General features: G+C 35.4%; 1 long non-coding RNA gene across 5 annotated transcripts in view; it reads left to right on the top strand.

Annotated features, from left to right (window-relative positions):
- LOC134483413 (uncharacterized) overlaps window positions 1–23916 on the top strand; it is a 723689-nt gene that overhangs the window by 33727 nt on the left and 666046 nt on the right. For all 5 annotated transcript variants that reach the window (XR_010060293.1, XR_010060297.1, XR_010060294.1 and 2 more), the window contains exons 6-8: window positions 9929–10086; window positions 16293–16410; window positions 16769–16865. This is a non-coding gene — a long non-coding RNA (uncharacterized LOC134483413). The remainder of the gene's footprint in view (window positions 1–9928; window positions 10087–16292; window positions 16411–16768; window positions 16866–23916) is intronic.

Raw genomic sequence — 23916 nt, 5'->3', positions numbered from 1 at the left:
ACAAGAGGCTCCCAGGACCAAACACGGATGACTTTATCAGAAATACCCCACAAAGGAGAGATAGGACCTGTAGAGACCACCTCCAGTAGATAGTCACAACCTCTAGTTGAGAGATGGTGCCACCCACCCATCTCAAAAATTTTAATCCAGAAATGTTCCTGACAAAAGGAAAGAGAAGGGAAAAAATGGAACAGAACCTGAAGGAAAGACAGCCATATCTATGGATTCGTTTCATCCGCAGATACCAAACCACAAGACTACTGTAGAGTTCAAGAAGCACTTGCTGAGAGAAGCCTGATATATCTGTTCTCTGAGCAGTTCTATCAGCACCTAACCAAAATAGATTCAAATAGAGCCAATCATCATACTGAGCCTTGGAGACCCAAAGGGAATAGCTATGGGTAGGACTGAAGGAGCCGAAGTCGATTGCAAACCCATAGAAAGATCAATGTGAATTAAGGAGATCCGCCAGATCTACCAGAACCTAAACTATCAACCAAAGAATAGACCTGTAGTTCCACAGGGCTCTAGATGCATGTGTAGCAGAGAATGGCCTTATCTGACATGAACAGGAGGAAAGGACCATGGTACTGTGGAGTCTTGATGTCCCACCATAGGATAATGATAGGTTGGTGAGGCAGGAGTGGATGAATGGGTGGAGAGGCACGCTCAAACAGGCAAAGTGGATGGGGAGAGGAGGAAGTGGATTGGGCTTTGTGAAGGGATAAGAGATAAATGGCATATCATTTGAAGTGTAAATGTATAAAATGCCTAATTAAAAATAGTGATAAGTTTCTTTAAAAATTCTTTCAATCTGAGAATAACCATGTTATTTTCCTCAGAATCCAAGTAGGTAGCAGCGCTCTTGACAGCCGTAGATCTGGATTCTTCCCACAGTTATATCCATTAGTACACTCAGATCACTACCAAGAAATATACTTGTTTTCAGTCAGGCCAGAAAACTGGAAATGTATTGTATGATATAAGAACTTTCAGCCCAAATGGTGGGGGCTGTTTGCCTCTGAATGAATGTATGTATGCCTCAGAATTACCCATGAGGATAGTTTATTATCCCAAGTATTTTTTCCATTGGCATACTTGACAAATAAGTCCCTTCTCAAAGCAACCATTGAAGCCTCTTCATAGGATGATTACACTAAAAAGACTTCAACTTCAAACACAGTATTAAACTATTAAAAAAGTTCTGTACATATTAAGAGAATAGGACCGCCATTGAAGGAATCAGGGAAAGGGCTGAAAGAGCTTGACGGGGCTTGAGTCCCCATAAGAACAACAATGTCATCCAACCAGAGCTTCCAGGGACTAAGCCATTACGCAAAGGCTATATATGGACTGACCCTCGGCTCCAACTGTATAGGTAGTAATAAATAGCTTAGTAAGGCACCAGTGGAAGGGGAAACCCTTGGTCCTGCCAAAGCGGAACCCCAATGAATGGGTTTCTAGGGGGAGGGCAGTAATGGCGGGAGGTTTGGGAGGGGAACACCCATATAGACAGAGAGTGGGAGGTGTTAGGGTGATGTTGGACTGGAAACCGGGAAAGGGAATAAAATTTGAAATGTAAATAAGAATTACCCAACTTAATAAAGATGGGGAAAAAGATTAAAAAAATTATCTGTCCAATTTGCATTTCCACCTTAAACATATTTTGTTCTGCAATTTTCTATTAAACTTTGATAGGTAATTTTTTCTAGTATAAATGTAATCATGTTCCTAAGGTATTTACTTCCTCCCTTACAAACATAGATATCTTAAACCACATTTCTGAATTTTTCCTGTCTAGTACTAATGATTTTCACTTCTTGTATGTTAATTTCAGGCTTCGTAATATATTTTTTGTTTCATTGTACTAATGCTTTAGTCACTTTCTGGCCTTGGATTTCAGACTTACTAAACAATCATTATTTTTTGAGATAAAAGCATCAATTTCTCCCCAAAGAAATGGAACTAGATGCCATATATATGTAAAGACATAGGTAAAACATAGGTTTCCCATTGCCTGGCAAATCACCACGTCCCAGTGTGGAACTTCTTTCATTGACTTCATATATGAACTGAACTAAGAAATTCTTGTTTTAGAACTCCTTTAAAATATGTTGCTTGCAAAATCAGAGAGGGTTTTTAAGGAAATAAATATTTTCCACTAATAATAGAAAATAGGTTTGAGATCAGAAGTCTTCCAACGTCTGCCCATGCCTGAAGTTCTAACAAATTATCCTTTGCATTCAACAAATTTTCACCAAGAATTCTTGAACTTATTTTTGTCAAGACTTAGAGCACAAGCAAATTCAAAAATTCAAAGGGTCTCAATAGCAAACTATAAGTAATACTTTTTAAATTTTTAGAAAACCCATGAGGATGAAGTAAGTATTACAAATATACTCATGAGTTTTTCTGAATCTCACAAGCTCATAGATATTCTTTGAAATTTAATTTTTATTTAGCTACAGGACTGTTTTTTAAGTAGTCCTCTTACTTTTTCACCCTTAGTTCTCTCACAGTTTCATTTTCCTCAGAGAAATGATTCTCCATACTATAAACCTGCTTCCAAAATCACCCATATACCATAAGTGGATGATAAAGCATTGTTTATAAAATTCAAATTTGGAGCACTTAGTTCCTAAGACTGCTCTGTAGTAAGAAAGTAACTCATAGATTAAACTGGAATTTATATAAAACCTAAGGTCATAATCTTCGTACTTCAGACTTTTTAAAGAGAAACTGCAGAACAACAAATTTATCAATTCCAATATTACCTTTTTTCTCTATTATTTTATGCATTTCAACCTTTTGACCTCCCTTTTTTCAAAGAACATCCACAAATGGTGAAGGGAAAAATCATAAAATTTACATAGTATATTGGTGTAGGCAATTTGGAATCATGATGCATTACTAACATTGCATCTTTACTGTTATCCTGTCCCCATTTCAACTCACAAAAGCAATAATGTCTATCATGATGGTACCTTCTTCTGAATGCATTGTTTTAATTATTTAATGATCATGAATACATGGAAAGCACCATCCCCATGGGTTTATGGAATCTATCAACTATTTTGCATATATCATTATTATTGTGCCACATATTTTTAACTCAGAAAATTCTGTATGTGCTAACTCTGAAAATTGCATATATTAACTTATACAATATAAACAAGAATCACTGTCTTCCTATTTAAGAAATAAATTATGCCTACTCATTTATACTTGTGTATGTGTGTTTTTCTAGTCTCTGAATATTTTTCATGGGAACACTAATTTATTGGTATGGTTATGAGTTATGGGTTGATTTAAATCAGTAAGACTTAGCACGGTAATAGTAGTCGATGTGCAAGTAGTATGAATGTACTGTTTAGGTGCAGGATCCTACTACGGAAAACTGTGCCAATTTTGGAATTCATTTTGGGACTCAAATCCAACTAAAAATGTTGGTTATTCTCATGATAGGCAATTCATCACTGTATTGGAAGTATTCATGGGCAGGGAGTATTTCCAAGCTTGACAAAGTAGTGATTTCATTTACCTTCAGTAGCCTGCTTCATATATTCTGGTACTGTTAAAACTATCCCCTAAGATACACAGTAGAATCAAGCTGATTGGGCACTGCTAGATAAATTTATCTCTATTCATTGACTTAACCGTGTGCTGATTTCAGCAATAGGGTCTTACTTTAAAATCCTGTATAGTAACTAAGAAGGTTTTTAATGGGATGGACTGTATGGGAATTCTCTGTAAAGTGAATTAAAAGTAGACAACCCAATCTGGCACTGGGCCATGTACTTGTCTGGCTATAGTGTCCTGTCTAGAAACCATTGTCTTATTGCTAGTTAATCTTATTTGTAAAATGTTTCTATATATATTTGTGTAGTGAAGCCCCTCTTACAGAAGTTTGCTTCCATATGCCTTTTTCAAAACGACTTTAGGGATATTTACCCTTCCTCACATTCATTCATCAAATCTCAGCTTCTACTACCATCACCATTTATTCAGTGGTTTGTTTATGCTTGGCCCAGGGAATGGCACTGATAGGAGATGTAGCTTTGTTGGAGTAAGTGTGTCACTGTGTGTGTGGCCTTCAATACCCACATCTTAGCTATCTGGGATTCAATCTTCTGCTTGATGCCATTATAACATAGGTGTAACTCTCAACCATTGAAGGCCCATGTCTGCCTTGACACTGCCATGCTTCTACCTTAAAGATAATAGACTGAACCGCTGAACCTATAAGCCAGCCCCAATTCAATGTGATCTTTATTAGTGCTGTCTTGTTCTTGGTTTCAGTTCATAGAAGTAAAAACCTTAGTAAGACACTTAGTCTGTCACTAGTTTCCCTTCATATTTATACCATTGTTTTGTAAAAACTCCCCTCCAATGAAATACAGACCTATGATATTGTGAGTTTCCTGACTTATGTATTTATTACCACTAGAACATGTGTATGTGAAAATCATTTTTAACTTTTTAAAATTTAATTTTATATTTTATTTCTTCCCTTTACTTTCTGCTTGCTGTCCCCCTCCCATGTTACCACCGCTCCCACTACCTTTCAAATATTCTCCCACTGCTCTTCTAGGCAGGTGAGGCCTCTCTAGGCATCCTATGACCCTGGCAATTTAGATAAAGGTGATTGCTCTTTAAGCCTGGCAATTTCAGTTTTACCTCTAGAATATATATACAAACACGTGTAGTGAACTGACTCTCCAAATTTTTCCTGTGACCTTTATATGTGGTCCTGGCACACACACACACACACACACAGACACACACACACACACACACACACACACACATACAGAGAGAGAGACAGAGAGACAGATAGATAGAGAGACAGAGAGACAGAGAGACTGAGAAAGAGAGAATATATCTCTGTGTATCTTACACTGAAGTCAGTGTGTTGTAGTTAGCAGTAGTCACAACATTTAAGAAAGCTGATTTTAGTTCTATACTGTCTATAATACTTATAACTCTACAAGCCTTTCTTCCACAATGAATTCTGAACCCTGGGAGATAAACAGGATATAGACATTTTACTTAGTGACTGGAATTGAGCATTCTCTTACTCCATGCATCTTGAACAGTTATTGATCTTTATTTTAGGCATGATGTTCTAGCAGAAGAATCTTCTCTCAAGAGGGTTGAAAAGTAGAGTAAGCTATGGGTATAAGGAGAAGTCATTAGGACTTAGATTAATACTATGTTCTTTTATCAGAGTAATAACATTTGCTTTCCCTTCAGGCCTATATTATGTTTGGCTACAGGTTTTTGATTCAAATAACAGGACAATTTATACATTTCAATTTGTGGAACAAGCTTTATATCCAACGAGAATGTAGGCTGGTTATTTTCATGTCACTCATAACACTATTGCATCAGTAGGTAACTTTTCCAGGCCTGTTAATGTAACAAGTTCGTGGATTCACAGCTATATATACTCCAGTTTAAATTGTTTCTGAAAAAGATACAAAACTTGATGGGCAGGGAAGGATTTCATCTGGAAGAAATGGAAGGAAATGTGAATATGATCAAGCCACGCTAAGAAATTCACAGACACACACACACACAAATATAATGCAGAAATTCATGCATGAAGTTTTGCTGATGCCATATTTTTATTATATCCATAATAATAAAATATAGATAAGTAGGTAGATATGTAGGTAAGTAGGTAGGTAGAATGATGACAGATAGATAGATAGATAGATAGATAGATAGATAGATAGATAGACAGACAGACAGATCTTGGTGAATTGGAATCTATCAACATTATTCAGTTAATTACTGAGGATCAATATCTCAAAGTGCCACTCCACATTTGTTCATTATCCTTTACCCTTTTCCCTGTCCCACATACAGTAACAGTTGGGTGCTTGTGACTTTATAATGTTATGCCTTCAGGAATTCAGTTATATGCATGTTCAGAATTATCATCTCACTAACTAGGATATGCACAAAGTCATAGCATTTCTACCTAACCTATCGTAAATAACCAAAACCTCTGATTCCAGAAACATAATGTTCAAAGAAATCTTTTAAACTGCATTCATATGCATATATTCATAAAGCATTTGTTGTTTGTTAACACAGTAACCATAGGATGCCTCTTAATTTTATTTATCTTCATATTCCTTCCTCTACTGACGTCTTCACTAATTATCACTACTTGTTATCTCCCTTTTCAAGACCCATACCATGCATATTGATCTATTCTAGTTCCCTTTCCTAAGGAGACCTATCTATTACTCCTAGTTCCAAACTCTAAAAACAATTTCTCTGCTTCTGTAGGTTGTACATTGGTTCATTGACTTAACAGCTAATGTCCACATGTAAGCAAATAGATAATATATTTGTCTTGGTGGTCTGGAAACCTTCATTCAGTATGATGTTTTCTAGTTCCATTCATTTACCTTTGAATTTCAATTCTTTTACGGACTGAATTTTTCAAATAAGTAAATATAGATGGAGGGTACCATGCTGTAACCTGTAATTCCACAGTGAGAGAGATGAACTGGGACTACCCGTCTGAGTACACTTTGGATTAAACTAGTGAGAAGGAACACTAGGCTACAGTTTGGGAGGATGCATCACAAATCACCAAAAGAAGTGAGTTTAAATGACATAAATAAACAAATAACTACTTTATCTGAGACATAATTAGAGTAAAATATTTTTCAGTAACTTTATATTGCATGCTCAAAAAAAGGACAGTACAAATCATATCAAATGATATTCATTCTTTTATAAACCATTGAGATAGGGGCGTTGTTCAGTCTAGGAAGTATCCCCAGGATATGGCAGTTCCTGGGTTGAAACTTCACTGTTTCAGTGAATGAAATAATTTGATTTACCAGTGAGTTGAAAGAGTATGTAAAATGAACTCCAATTAAAACAGAGTTCTATCCAGGAAGGCATCAGAGTAGAAATAGAGGATTGACTTGCACAAGTTTTCCTCTGACCAATAGAAATTTATCCTCTGAAGACTTGTTTAATTAAATGTTAATACATAAAGATGAAATAATATCAATCTGTATCAGTTTTTGAATTAATAATATTTGAAAATTGATTTTTTTCTGACAATATATTCCACCTCATTATTTCATCCTCCCTGATTCTTTCCATCTGGAAAATGACCTATTTCCTCATGTTCTCACCCTACCCCTTGGAAAACATGAAAAGAAAAAGCTAACCTGACTAAAACAGAACAAACAACCAATAGAATCAAAAATGATAAAACACAAGAAGCACATAGACACACAGAGATACATACTTACAGAGAAAGTTGAAGAAAATATTAAATTGGGAGTCAAAATATATGGGACATTACCAGCATGGTCAAAAATATAATATATTATGAATAAAAAAATTCAAAATCACCATTGATTTATGTAAGGTAGAATGAAGTACCTGCTTGATTGTAGGTTCTATTCCCATGAAACTGTACTGGACCAAAGCACTTTTGATATTAGAAATTATGTCACAATGAGAGAGCTTCTTAGTGAGGTAGATCATATTCAGATCCAGATATTAGGGTTGGACACCAAATAATTTGACCTGCAAAACCTGTGCATATCCTTTGCATGGCTTCCTGATTTATATAAGTATACATGTATATCAGTCTTGTTGTGCTGGACATTATTGATCACTTGGTTGCATTCCTCCCAGTGCCTTACAATATTTCTACCATGACTTCTAAAAATCTTTCCTGAGCCATGAAGGAAGAGATTAGCTGGTAATGACTCATTTATAAGAGTATGATCCAAGGTGTTTCACTTTATATATTGTGCAGATATAGTTCTCTGTAACTGGCCCCATCTATTACATATGCTAGCTTTTGTGATGACAATAGAGCAATATACTGATATATGGGCATAACAGAATATTATTAGGAATCATTTTGTATCTACATTTGCATAGCAGACAATAATACCTGCTCTAAGCCTTAAACTCCAGTATTTTGTCGTGAGAACAAGGGAAGAAATGTGTTCTATCTCACTCTGTATGTCTCAAATCGTCATATAGTGGTTGCTTACTCCCTTGAAGGTGCCATGATTGCAGCATTGTATCCTGTAGGCAGCTGAGTGTGGTAGGTCAAATAGTATAGAGGTGGGTTGGCGTTTAAGTTTTCCCTCAATAACCCTGCCAAACACATTTCTGTACCAGCAACACTATTCATAAGGTAAATGATTTAGTTAGGCACCTGTTTGTCTTCTCTATGTTCAAAAGAAATGTAGGTGTTTTCTTCGACAATAGAGCCATCACCAGCCGTATGCAGCAATCAGTACCTTAGGCAATAGCTTGAAGTGATTGGAGTATTACAATGAGGACACATTGGCCAAAAAAATATAGTAGATAGAGCCAATACATGGGGTCGGAGATTTCATTTGGTGGGAAGAGATGTCTAGTTCTATCATTCCCTCCCATTTTTTTTAGTATCCTTTATTTGTTATTTATGATATATATTAAGAACTGATCTGACTCCTACGTATAGCTGTCCTCCTTAGTATTCCACTCTATCCTTTCCATTCCCCCATCTCCATTTATTTGCTACATTCCAATGTATCCCCCAAATATGTCCCATAATTTTTATATTGTTTCTCTACACTCATAAAATCCTTTCTTCCTGACTAATTCTTGTATGCCATTGTCAGGGCTTAAAATATCAAAATATAAGCAGATACATTCTGTATTTGTCTTTGAGGTTCTGGATAACTCACAATGAGGTTGTTGTTGTTGTTGTTGATGATGATGTTGCTCAGACCCTTTCAAATATACCAGAAAACAGTAAGTGGATCACAGGCAATAAGATGTTGAGGTATTAACACCATTGTGGTTTGATTTTGCTCTGTTCACATAATTGATTGCTTCTTCTCTCTGGAGGTAATAAAGTACATTTTTAAAGGAGCCCCTTTTTCAAAATGAGATGTTAGAGTTTTATAGAGAATTTGGATTGTGAAAGACTTGAAAATGGAAAATACTGTTGGGTTTTTAATTCCAAGGACAGATATGTTTGATATTCAACCTTTGGTAAAATATTTGCCTAACATAAACAGATTTGAATTTGACCTTCATCACAAATGCAGATATACTATACACACAAGGGACAACAGCAGCCAGGAGGTAGGGACAGAATAATATGATGCTGAAGGTCGTCCTAACCATTAATCAGAACAGCCTGAAATCATTTTAGAGAAAAAAGTTATATATGCTTTATGTGCTTTTATGCTAAAAATATGTAACTATATTTTGATTTTACAGGGGTAACATTGAAAGTATTGACTTTAGGCTCAATGACACTTTAAGGTTTTAAACATGGTTCATTCTATGAAAAATAATGGGGTCTTTTAAATTTGTATAGTATATTTTTATAATAAATTGATTGTAAGTCTGTGGTGACAAGGAGGAGAATGCAGTGGTTTCAATGAGATATCAATGATTAGTTTCTAATTTTTAAACATTTGACTCCTAGTTGATGATTGTTTGTGGAAGGTTTTGAGAGAAGTCTCTCTGCTTCTTCTCTGCGGTTTGAGATATAAGCTGCTAATTCAGCAACATGCTGCTTATCACTAGAAATACAGAAAGAGAAGAAATAATTTTTTGCTACTGTACTACAATTTGAATTTCTTAATATATTTTTGTTTTTGTTAAAAATTCTAAAATGTAATTCTGGCTGTAAGTATACTCATAGTAGACTCTCTTCCTATGACTCTAAATTGTTAGATATAAGGACATGTGCCAACATGACTGGACTTTTTACAAAACAAAAAAATCTAAAAGTAATTAATGATCAAAGTCAAATTCACATTTACAAATCAAATTAAAGCATTCAAGATATATTGACTTACATATTAATCCTATCATTCAAGAAATAGAAGCAAAATATTTACTTCATATTTTTGCCCAACTTACTCTACAGAATGTGACACTGTCTCACAAATTCCAAAAATTAAACAGAATATGAACAAAAATAGAAATAAAATAAAGGAGCGAAGGAGGAGGAATCAGAGGAGAAAAAGGAGGAAGAGGATAAAAAGAGGACTCCACTAATGAGAGAAAACGAAAAGCTCATAAAATGTGAGTTTCTTCTTCACTCCTTCATAAAAGGGGAAACAAGAATATTCATAGGTGCGGATATGGAGGCAGAGTTTGGAGCAGCAAATGAAGGACCACCATTGGAGGAAATAAAGGACTGAAAGAACTTAAGAGGCTTGGAACGCCATAAGAACAACCATGGCAAAAAACCAGAGCTCCCAGGGACTAAACCACTACTTAAAGACTATACATGGACTGACCCAGGGCTGCAACTGCATAGGTAGCAGAGAATAGACTTGTTGGGCCACCAGCAGAAGGGGAAGCCTTGGTCCTGCCAATGTTGGACTCTCACTCTAGGGGAATGTTGGGGGGAAGGCAAGAAGGGCTTGGTGGAGATGAGAACACCCTTAGAGAAGGAAGGAAGGAAGATGGGATAGCGGGCTTATGCGTATGAAACTGGGAAAGTGAATAACATTTAAAATATAAATAAAAAATCCAGTAAAAACAAACAAACAAACAAACAAACACAAAATAATATGATGAAACACAGGGATTTCTTTCAGTGTTTTCAGTGTCCTGATCACACTTTGACACACAGTACATGTATAAAACGTAAAAACATTTAGGATTCATTTTCTTGTTTAGAAAACCATACATTATCGTTGCCATTATCCCTTACATAAAAACCATTATTTTTAACCCAATAGCTGGCAGATTAAGACGGAACACTGTACATGTAAATCCAGTGTATTCTGCACAGCATCTTCCTGTCCCGAAAAAAAGCTATTGATGCAAACATTGCCTCTCTATATAATACATTACTGTAACTTGTGTACTTGTTACCAAGTACCCTCTGACAATTTTGATAAATACAATACTACGGCATTGTAATTTCAGAGGATTTTTAATATAAGGAATCAATCTTTGAAAGGTATCTTTAAAATCAAGATGGCAGAATAATCTTTGTAGCAAGTTTTAAACATCTCCAGCATTGACAGAAGATTCAGAGGGTCTGATCTGCAGTAGCCCAGCCTGTTGAAGAGTGGTCATTCCTTCTCTCAATATGATACGTATTAATATATTGCCATCCTTATCTGTTCAGTCCTATATTGAAGTAAAGTTAGCCACACAGGGATAGCTTCTGAAAGTAATGCTATAGAATAGGAAGCTGAGTATTCCCGTATGCATTCAAAGTCATCTTGTTGTTTTTGCAAATATTTTCCTTCCTTGATTGTAGGACACAGGGCTGATTGTCCAAATTCGAAGCACATTCTTTAATTCTTAATGCATTTCCCTTTCCCAGGTACACTTTGTCTTGCAGAAAAGGATATTATTCTGTCAATATAATTTACCTTTATTGAAACATAAATGATTGTACATAAATGATTGTACAATCATTAACATTCAGGAGCTACTCTACATTTTTGTTTGTACTCCATTTTCATATTCATTGGGCATCAGAATCACGAAGGTTTAAAGTTGCATAGTGATGTTGAGTGGTACTTATGCTTATAAAAAGTAATCCTGCACTGCAAAATTATTTCTCAGAACTCATGTCAGGAATCTCAAATTACATTTAACTACATATCTTGAGACATATACAGCCTTTTACAACTAATACCTCTACACATATGCATACACACACAGAGAGAGAAAGAGAGAGAGAGACAGACAGAGAGACAGAGAGACAGAGAGAGATAAAGACAGAGACAGAGTCAGAGACAGAGCAGAGAGAGAGAGAGAGGGAGAGAGAGAGAGAGAGAGACAGACAGACAGACAGACGGACAGATAGACAGACAGAGGAAGACACACCCACACAGACACAAGTTCGGGCTTAAAAGTAGAGAGACAGAATCTCAGTGATAGAGACAGAGAGAATGTATACATGTACACATAATTAACAATAAAAATCTAGCTAACTGTGGTGACATGTGAGTTTACATGTAGCACTTACAAGTCAGAAGTCAATAAATCTCTGAGTTAAAAGACAGCCCTGTCATCAAGTGAATTTCCATTCCAGCTAAATTGAACAAGAAAGCACCTTTTTAAAAGAAAATCATACAAAAAAGTAAATATTTCAAAGTAACAATTTTTAAAACAGAAGAAAAAATCATCATTGAATCACAAACCAATGCTTTTAGTAAATAACAAACGTTATGTTAATGGCAAGTGCTTCATTTACATGAGCACATCAGATCCTTTAAAAATCCACCTAATCAAGCTAAATCTGACTAATGCAGAATATTATTAAAGTAGCATCTTTTATTCTTTAGTGATTTCTCCTGATATAAAAATTATCTAGTGGTTTCGTACATTCTCTATTTTTGTTACATTTTTCCTAAGCACTCCTTCTTTCCTTTGTATAGAGATCTAAATGTGAATATAATTCAATATCCTGTAGGCATCATTGCCCAAAAAGCACCTTGAATTTATCCCTGACCAATTTATACAGGGGTTTTTGAAGACCCAGAGCTTTCATTCTAGCAATAGTACAGCTTAAAGATCACATCTGCCTGCCTTGTGTCATTAGCTTTCGAAAAGATTTTGAATCTCTGCAGCCTGGCAACCATGCACGCATGCGTGATTGGAGGGTTATGCTAGCTTACTAGCACAGAACAGGGGCAGGTTACAGTGTGATTATTTAAGTCATGCAGCAGGTCCTGCTCAGAGAAGAGGCAGACAAAGATGCCTGTCACAAGCACCCTAGGACTGGTCAGCAAGGCAATGCAGCAAACAAGGTCAGCTGTCTCATATCCCCATAATTTGTTTCATAGACGTGATTTCTTCACACTAAGTATGGCAAATTGGTTGTAATAGAAGATTATTCTATACATCTCAAGCCTTTGACTCTGAACTGTCAGATCAGAAACCTATCAGATCAGGACCTGGCTTCCTTTGTCCTGTCCTGTGTTGTGTTTGCTGCAGTGCCCCTCCCCTTAAGCTGTCAATCTGCCCTGTCACTTCAGATCAGTTCTCTTACAGGGTTTATATTAGAATTTCAAAGAGCTGACAGTATTGTGGATTATTGGTGTGTGGGAGTAATGGCAGTCAGAAAAATATAAAGGAATTTAAGTTCGTAAATGGATTTTGCATAAAAATTACATCCATAAATGAAGTTACAGTGGTATCTGGGTATCTGCCATAGACTGAAAGATTTGAAGGAATAAAAAACACTTGAGAGTTAACGTACAGATTATCATGAGAGTGAAAGCACACAATAGATCACGTGGTTTGCACCTCCAGTTTCTTAATAGTTAGGGGTATCAGGTAAGAATGAGTTTTGATGTTATGATAGTTCCAATAAAGGATAAGTGTTTCAGAATGACTGTAAGAAAGAGTAGTGGGAAGAGTGAAGTTGGGTGTGTTAACGGCAGGCATATGGAAACATATATATATGTATATATATATATATTAATATACATGCACAAAAACACTTACAAACATACTCACATGACATACAGTGCATAGAGTAGTACAGAATGGTAAACCATTTTCTCCTGTGATCACATAAGGTGATCAAATTTCAATGTTATGACAATGCATTAGTGTCTTTTTAATTTTGCCCAGATTCAACAATAAACTGGTAGATTGGAAACAACTTTCTTTGGATATGTAGTCTATACTTTGCTTTCATCCTCTGATATGGATGAATTTTATAAGATATGCAAAATAGAATGCAGATTTGGTTTTGGGCTTTTTTGGGTGGTTTGTTTGTTGGGGAGGTTGGTCATCCTCCATCGGATAAATCCACAAGGGTTTGTTGTTGCTTTTGTTTCTGTTTGAATTATTTCTGGTCTTTTTTGGAATCGTATTTTCTTTTTCTTTATAAAATGGTGTATTTTAAATGAAAATTGATTTTTGTCCAGTTTTTCATTTCCATTCTTATTTATTTTATTTATATCATGACTACATTTTTCCTTTTTTTAACTCTTCCCAGTTTCTAAACACCTCCCCTCCCTTCCAGATCACTTCCCTTTCTGTCTCTCATGAGGAAATGAACACTCAAGGGATAACAACCAAACATAAACAAAATGAAATATAATAAGATATAGTAAAAACATATTGAAGGTGGACAAGGCAATCCAACAGAAGGAAAATGAGCAGACACAAGAATCAGAGACCCAATTGTTAACACACTCAAGTATGCCTTAAAAACACTAAATGGAATCCTCTCAGATGTGTACAGAGGCAACAATGCAGACTAATAATAGGCTTTGAGACACAGATTTCCTCAGAGGCTTATTCTATTCTTTTACTCATTGTATTTTTTTTATTTCAAAATGTTGTTTGTGTTTAAGATTTAAAAAATCTTAAATTCAAGACTATGTTGATCCAAGTCAACAGCAGTCTGACGGTTGGCTAAGATTCTTGCTTCTAAAGAGGTGTTAATTAATACAGATATAACAGAGTGGCAACATTCATTACACTTTTGTTACTTCAGCTATGTTATAGAATAATTTGAAATCTGCCATGCAGATACCACCTGAACTTTGTTCATTATTCAGGTTTATTTTACAGGGAATTTTTTTTTGTCTCCATCTAATTTTACAACACTATTTTTTTAATTTGTGTGATGAATATCATTGGTAATCAAATATATACATATGTAATATATATGTAATATTTTATATAACAAGGTATATGACATATTATATCACAATATGATACATAATGTTTTATAAATTATATTGTTTCAATAGTATGTTACTCAAAGTATTTGTTATTTCAGGACATGAATTTTCATAAATTTTTTATACTGCTACATTGCTGAATGTAAGTATCAGAATTGTCAGGTTCCTGATGCCACATTTAGGAACTTTTATGCATAAAAGCATATCATATTCAAAGGAGTCTCCTAATACTATGCTGAATAAGATAGGAAGAATAAACTTCCTTCTCTTGTTCCTGATTTTAATAAAAATGTTTTGAGTTTATCACCATTTAGCAGGATGCTCCCTCTGATTTTGTTGTATGTTGTTTTATTTTTCTGAAATATGTTCTGTTTATCCTTCCCAGTGACCACATTTCTAAGGAAACAGGAAACTTGCTACTCTGGTAGCCATCTATGTCAGTAAGGATGTGTGCATATAGGGTTGGGATATTGAGAAGCCCTCCTTCTTCTTTCTTGAATATTTGCTCAGGCTTTTGAGGGGCACACATGTAACCCTAACTTTAGGAGGCCATGTTTACAACAGCCATGCCATTTATAGAGACATCCCAGAGCATTTGTTCCAGTCCTCTAGCTTTTACCCATCTGGGGACTTTTAGAATCCCCAACTATGTCTGAGTACTGACTGTTACTTATTCACAGTCCTTTATGTAAATATGTATCGTTGTGCCAACAAAACATTAGTAATGAAAGTGTTATCTATGGAAATAATCAGCAACACATACCAAAGGACATAGCAAAAATATTTAAAAAGGAATTTGACAAAATGGAGATTTAGAAAAACAATGTCAGTGTGTTCTCTGCTAGGGTCTTTAAAATCCCTAGCTGAGTTTATTGATCATGATTGTACTATCATTCATAAATTCTGTTCTGTAGAACTGGCCTCACTTCTAATTAATAATGTGGTTGGTTAAGCACAAAATACTTTGTACATTTGCGATGTTAATGCATTTTACCTGGCCATTCATTATTGTAGCATATAAGGATTATTAATGGATAAGAAAGCCATTATTTTTTTTCTTAATGGAGCCTGTAGTGTTTTAGAGCATTATGAAAGATAACCACCAGGGAAACATTCCTGGATAGCACAAGGATGAATCCTCTGTGTCTAGCAAAGAATGTTTATTGTGTGTATACCTCATGACCTTATCATGAAATCTCCTGGAGCGAACTGAGGCTCTTTCCAATTTTCTCTTTTGTTCAATTATGTCTGCTTTTTTATGTTGAGAGATACAGCATTAGGATTCATAAAATTATTGTCAAAATACATTTGAGTTCATATGATTTGCCTGTCTACTGCTTTGAATAAAACCTTCCATAAGTGCAATTTCTATAATCAATTAGAATCCACCATATTAAAATAATTTCTCCTTTAGGAACCTTTCCATATTGGAAATAGCTTCGTGGTTAGAGATGGCAGATCATGTTTATTTATTTCCCTCAGTAGTGGGAGTCAATTCACTTTACTCTATGGAAACCATATCATGCTGTCATGTTCTATGTGAGATCATATGTGAGTTAGTCATGTCTGTTACATCTGGAAGACATTGGTTCTTTGTTACATTCTTCCCATTCCCAGGTGCTCTCAGTTTTCTCCCAAGACAAAGATTCATGAGAGGTGAAGGGAGAGTATTAATAGAGAATTTGCATTTACAACTGAGTTACCAAATTTCTCTTAATATCTACACAATGTTCAGGTATGTGTCTCTGCCTTTGTTTCCACCAACAACAGATTGTAGCTTCTGTGATCATGGCTGAGTAATATACTTATTAATGGGAATAACAGAATATCTTTAGTATTCTTTAAATTGGTACATTGCTTTTGCAGAAAAAATGGTGTTTGATATGCCCCTTGGTCCACAATCTACTTATTTCTCTTTTCTTGGACATATGAGGTATGTCAGGAACGTGTCTCAGGGACTGGGCAATAAATCCTTTCACGTAATTGTTACTCTCATCACATTTGTACAACTATTGCACTCGTGTACACTGTAGCCAGTCCACCATTGTAAATTGAAAGATTTCAGCTATGTTCACCTTTCCTTTTCTCCTCAGGAATTATGAATAAATTTTCCAATCCATGAACACCATCTAGAAGGGGTGAATACTCCAGTTAGTCCCCAACTTAAGTTCTTCATGTTCAATGAGATAGGTAAGTGTTGTTTCATCAATATGGTTTTGCCATAGGTTTTTGTAAACCAACCAGTGATGTGGGTAGGAAAGTAACTTGTTTGGGAGTTTCTGTGTGATCTTAGTCATCAAGACTCAAATAGATGTAACCCATGCATGACACTGGAATGGCCTTGCTAATGAGAGATGGCAGTTAGTTTGTACTCTCCCCATTATTATATGATGTGTTTTAAGAATATACCATTAACATATTATATATTAAGGAGCCTCTACTGTAGTACTTTTCTATATCATTCTTCAGATAGTCCACAGATTCTGGTGTCCCTTACCCCTCTTTCCTCCACTTCTGCATTTAATATTCCCAATCAACTACCACATTACACCACATGTCTCCAGATTTAATTATGTTTTTAGTTATTCAGGAAAACCTTCTATAATTTCTAGTTCCTCACTCTATATCTTACCACTGAGGATTTAAGGATTCTTAGATGCATTTGTAAGGATTAAAACCTAGGGGTTGGGGATTTAGCTCACTGGTAGAGCACTTGCTAGGCAAGGCCCTGGGTTCTGTCCTCAACTCTGAAAAAAAAGACAAAATAACAAAACCTAAGAAGCAGTTTTAAGTGATAACACCCTAAATTTTTCTTTGGGGTTCTGAGTACCTCACTCAGGATAATTTTTCTCACTCAGGATGACGTTTTCCTAGTTCTATTCACTTAAGTAAGAGTTCCATGATTTTATTATTTCAAGAATGAGTTACATTTCATTGAGTTAATGTACCATATTTTCATTATTCATTCAATTGTTTGTGGACACAGTGTTGAGTGATATCTGGGTTAAGAAGACAGAAGACCAAAATGTGGATGCATAAATCCTACATAGAAGGGAGAACAAAATAATCACAGGAGATAGAGGAAGGGAGGGACCTGGAAGGAAGAGAGGAGGGAGAGGGGAAAAGACATGACAAGACCAGGTATTGGAAGTGATAGAAGAGAAATACAGAAAGTCAGGAAACTGAATAGAAATAATTAGCAGTGGGGACTGCAGAACTGGTGGTATCTCCTAAAAATTCCCAGTCGCCAGGGAAACAAGAGACTCCTAGTACCAAACAGGCATGTCTTTAGCAAAAGTACCACCAAACAGGGGAGATAGAATCTGTAGAGACCACCTGCAGTAGATAGGCACCACCATTGGGTGAGGGATGGGACCACCCACCCATCTCAAAAATTTTAATCCAGAAATGTTCCTGACAAAAGGAAAGACGGGCCCCACAACTGGAATAGAACCTGAAGGCAAGGCCATTCAGAGACTGCCCTATCAAGGAATCTGTTCCTTCTGCATACACCAAACCCCAACCCTTCTGCTGATTTCAAGAAGCACTTGCTGCCAGGAGCCTGGTATGGCTGTTCCCTGAGTAGTTCTATCAGCACCTAACCAAATAGATGCAGATACAGCCAATCATCAGACTGAGCCTTGGAGACCCCAGTGGGATAGCTAGGGGAAGGACTGAAGGAGCTGAAGGCGATTGCAACCCCATTGAAAGAACAATATGATTTAAACAGACCAGCCAGAGCTACCAGAGTAAACCACCAACCAAAGAGTATACCTGGAGATCCACGTGGCTGTTGATTCATGTGTAGCAGAGGATGGCCTTATCTAATATCAACAGGAGGAAAGGCCCTTGGTCCTCTGGATTCCTAAGACCCCACCTAGGATGATGCTAGAGTGAAGAGGAAGGAGTAGATGAATGGGTAGAGAGGCACGTTCATAGAGGCAAAGGGAATGGGGAGAGAAGGAATGTGATGGGGCATTGTGGAGGGATAACAGATAAAAGGGATATCATTTGAAGTGTAAATGAATAGAATGATGAATTAAAAAATTAATGACAAGTTACTTGAAAAATTCTTTCAATGTAAGAATGACCATGTCATTTTCTTCAGAATAAGGAGGTAGCAATGCTATTGACAGCCCTAGATCCAGATTCTTCCCACAGTTATATCCATTAGTTCTCTCAGATCACTGCCAAGAAATATACTTGTTTTCAGTAAGGCCAGAACACTGGGTCTGTACTATGTGGAAATGTACTGTATGATATAAGAACATTCAGCACAAATGGTGGATCCTGTTTGCCTTTGAATGCATGTATGCCTCAAAACTACCCATGACGATAGTTTATTATTAAAAGTTTTTTTTTTCACATCCGCATATTGGACAAATAAGTTCCTTGTTAAAGCAACCACTGAAGCCTCCTTCTAGGATGATTACACTAAAAAGGCTTCAACCTCTAACACACTATTAAACTATTAAAAATGATCAGTTCAACTTGTCTTACCATATTAAAGATTTTTTGTCTGCAATATTCTATTAATCTTTAATAGGTTATGTTTTATTCTAGAATAAAATTAATCCTGTTCCTTAAGTATTTACTTCCTCTCTTACAAACAAATGTATATATACATATATGTATGTATATGTATATATATATATATATTGTATTCTATTGGTGTCTCTAAGCCTAAGTCTGATGATTGACCCTATCTGCATCTATTTTGGTTAGGTCCTGATAGAATCGCTCAGGGAACAGCCATACCAGGCTCCTGTGAGCAAGTTCTTCTTGAAATCATATATATATATATATATATATATATATATATATATATATATATATCATATATCTTATACCACAATTCTGAATTTTTGCAGCCTAGTAGTAATGATTTTCACTTTTTGTATGTTACCTTCAGGCCTTGTAATATTTTTTTTTTGTTAAATTTTACTAAATCTTTAGTCATTTTCTGTCCTTGGATTTTTATAATGTTTCCATAGTCATACTTACTACTTAAATGTTATTTTTTGATAGCAAAGCAACAATTTCTCCCCAAAGAAATGGAACTAGATATCATATATATGTAAAACATAGGTAAAATATAGTTTTCCCATTGCCTGGCAAATCACCACGTCCCAGTGTGGAACGTCTTTCTTTGACTTCATATATGAACTGAACTAAGAAATTCTTGTTTCAGAACACTCCTAAAATATTTTGGTTGCAAAATCAGAGAGGGTAGTTAAGGAAATAATTATTGTCCACTAATAATAAATAATACGTTTGTGATCAGAAGTCTTCCAACTTCTGTCCATCCCTGGGGTTTTAATGAATCATCCTTTTCAGTCACAAATTTTCACCAAGAATTCTTGTATATATTTTTGGCAAGACCTATAGAGCATTCAAAGCCAAAGTTTCCAGTGGTCTCAATAGCCAACTATAAAATAATAGATTTTACATTTTTAGAAAACACATGAGGATGAAATAAGTATTACAAATATTCTCTCACAAGCTCATAGATATTGTCTGAAATTTAATTTTTATTTAGCTACAGGGCTGCTTTTAGAAGTAGTCCTCTTACTTTTTTAACCTTAGTTCTCTCACAGTTTTATTTTCCTCAGAGAAATGATTCTCCATACTATAAACCTGCTTCCAAAATCACCCATATATCACAAGTCGATGACTAAAGCATTGTTTATAATGTTCAAATTTTCAGTACTTAATCCTAAGACTGCTCTCTCGCAAGAAAGTAACTCATAGATTAAACTGAAATTTATATAACACCTAAGTTCATAATTTTCCTATTTTAGAGTTTTTAAAAGAATCCGGAGCCCAAAAAATGATTAATTTCAATATTAATTGTTTTCTATATTATATGCATTTCAACAATTTGAGCTCTCTTTTTTCAAGTAAGACCCACATATGGTTAAAGGAAATATCATAAAATTTACATAGTAAATTGGTGGAAGCAATTTGAAATCATGATACGTTACTCACATTGCCTTTACTGGTATCCTTCCTTCATGAAAGGTCACAAAAGCATTAATGTATATCATTATGGTACTTTCTTCGATATGCACTATTTTAATTATTTAATAACCATGAATCCATGGACAGAACCATCCAAAAGTTTTATGAAATCTATCAACTATTTTGTATATGATTATTTCCATGCCACATAGTTTTACACAGAAAATACAATATGTGCTAAAACTGAAAATTGCATATATTAAATTATATAATATAAACAAGAATCCCTGCCTTCCCATTTAAACAATAAAATATGCCTATACATTTTATACAAGGGTATGCCAGATTTTCTATTCTTTGAATATTTTCATGGCTACACTAATTTATTGGTATGATTATGACTTATGGACTGATTTAAATCAGTAAGACTTAGCATGGTAATAGTGGTAGATGTGCAAGTAGTATGAAGGCCCTGTTTATTTGCAGGATCCTACTACAGAAAACTGTGCCAATTATAGGTTTCCTTTTGGGACTCAAATCCAACTCAAAATGATGGTAATTCTCATGATAGGCAGGTCATCACTGTATCAGAAGTATTCATTGGCAGGAAGTATTTCCAAGCTTGACAAAGTGGTGATTATACTTCTTCTGCAGTAGCCAGCTTCATTTAGTCTGGTACTATGAAAGCTATTCACTAAGGTACACAGTAGAATCAAGCTTATTGGTCAATGCTCGATACATTCACTCTGTTCTTTGATTTAACCATGTGTTGACCTCAGCAATAGGGTCTTACTCTCAAATTCTGTATGGTAACCAAGAAGGTTTGTAATGGGATGGACTGTATGCGAATTCTCTGGAAGTAAATTCAAAGTAGACAACCCAATCTGGCACTGGACAATGTACTTGTCTGGCTGTAATGACCTGTGGAGAAACCATTGTCTTATTGCTAGTTAACCTTATTTGAAAAAAGTTTATATATATATATATATATATATATATATATATATATATATATATATATATTGTGTGTGTGTAGAGAAGCCCCTCTTGCAGAAGCCTGATTCCATATGCCTTTCTCAAAACGATTTTAGGGATATTTATCCTTCCTCACATTCACTCCTCACATCTCAGCTTCTACTAGCATCACCATGTAATTCAGTGGTTTGTATATGGTTGGCCCAGCTAGTTGGACTATTTGGAGATGTAGTTTTGTTGGAGTAGGTATGTCCCTGTGTGTGTGGTCTTTAATAACCACATCCTAGCTACTTGAGATGCAATCTTCTGCTTGCTGCCTTCATAATATAAGTGTAACTCTCAACTCTTACAGCCCCATGTCTGCCTTAAAACTGCTATGCTTCTACCTTGAAGATAATAGACTGAACCTCTGAACCTATAAGTCGTTCACAATTCGATGTGATCTTTATAAGAGTTGCATTGCTCATGGTTTCTGTTCACAGAATTAAAAGCCTTATTGAAGACACTTAGTCTGTCACTAGTTTTCCTTCATATTTATACCATTGTTTTTTAAAAGCTCCCCTATAATGAAATACAGACCCATGATATTATCAGTTTCTTGACATGTATATTTATTACAAGAACATATATATATATATATATATATATATGAAAATCATTTTTAACTTTTTAAAACTTAATTTATATTTTAATTATTCTCATTACATTATGCTCGTTGTCCCCCTCCCAAATCACCACCCCTCCCACAAACTTTCCCCTATTCTTCCTCTCCCCTTCTGAGCAGGTGAGGCCTGCCTAGGCATCCTGCCACCCTGGCAATTCAGACAAAGGTGATTGCTTTTTAAGCCTGACAATTTGAGTTTGCTCTCTAGAATACGTACACATGCACATGTAGTGAACTGACTCTCCAAATTTTTCTGTGACCTTTACATGTGGTCATGGTGCACACACACACACTCACACACACACACACACACACACACACACACACACAGAGAGAGAGAGAGAGAGAGAGAGAGAGAATAAATCTCTGTGTATCTTACACTGAAGTCAGTGTGTAGTTGTCAGCAGTAGTCAAACATTTAAGAAAGCTGACTTTAGTTCTATACTGTCTATAATACTTATAACTCTACAAGCCTTTCTTCCACAATGAATCCTGAACCCTGGGAGAGAAACATGATATAGACATTTTACTTAGTGACTGGAATTGAGCATTCTCTTACTCCATGCATCTTGAACAGCTATTGATCTTTATGTTAGGCATGATGTTCTAGCAGAAGAATCTTCTCTCAAGAGGGTTGAAAAATACAGAAAGCTATGGGTCTAAGGAGAAGTCATTAGGACTTAGATTAATACTATGTTCTTTTATCAGAGTAATAACATTTGCTTTCCCTTCAGGCCTATATTATGTTTGGCTACAGGTTTTTGATTCAAATAACAGGACAATTTATACATTTCAATTTGGGGAACAAGCCTTGAATCCAACAAGAATGTAGGCTGGTTATTTTCATGTCACTCATACCACTATTGCATCAGTAGCTAATTTTTCCAGGCCTGTTAATGTAACAAGTTGGTGGATTCACAGCTATATATACTCCAGTTTAAATTGTTTCTGAAAAAGATACAAAAATAGATGGGCAGGGAAGGATTTCATCTGGAAGAAATGGAAGGAAAAGCTGAATATGATTAAACCACACTAAGGAATTCACACACACACCTACACACACACACACACACACACACACACACACAATGCAGAAATACATGGATGAAGTTTTGCTGATGCCATATTTTTATTATATCCATAATAATAAAATATCGATAAATAGGCAGATATGTAGGTAAGTAGGTAGATAGATAGATAAACAGATCTATGTTGAATTGGAATCTATCAACATTATTCAGTCAATTATTGAAGTTCAATATCTCAAAGTGACACTCCACATTCCTTCCTTATCCTTCTTCATTTTCCTGTCCCATATACAGTAGCACTTTTGTGCATGTGACTTTTTATTATTCATGCCTTCAGGAATAGATTTATGTGCATGTTCAGACTGATCATCTTGCTAATAAGTACATGCACAAGCCATGGCCTTGCTACTTAACCTATTGTTATCAACTAATATCTCTAATTTCAGAGCATAGTGTTCAAAGAAATCATTTAAATTGCATTCATATGCATGTATTCATAAAGGCTAACTGTTTGTTAACACAGTAACCATGTCTCTTAATGTTACTTATCTCCATTTTCATTGCTCTACTCACGTCTTCAATAATTATCATACTTGTTCCCTCCATTTTCAAG

The sequence above is a fragment of the Rattus norvegicus genome, chromosome 1, assembly GCF_036323735.1.
Source record: "Rattus norvegicus strain BN/NHsdMcwi chromosome 1, GRCr8, whole genome shotgun sequence".
Classification (NCBI taxonomy): domain Eukaryota; kingdom Metazoa; phylum Chordata; class Mammalia; order Rodentia; family Muridae; genus Rattus; species Rattus norvegicus.
Note: the sequence above shows the minus strand (reverse complement) of the source record. Positions and strands in the feature narration are given on the sequence as shown.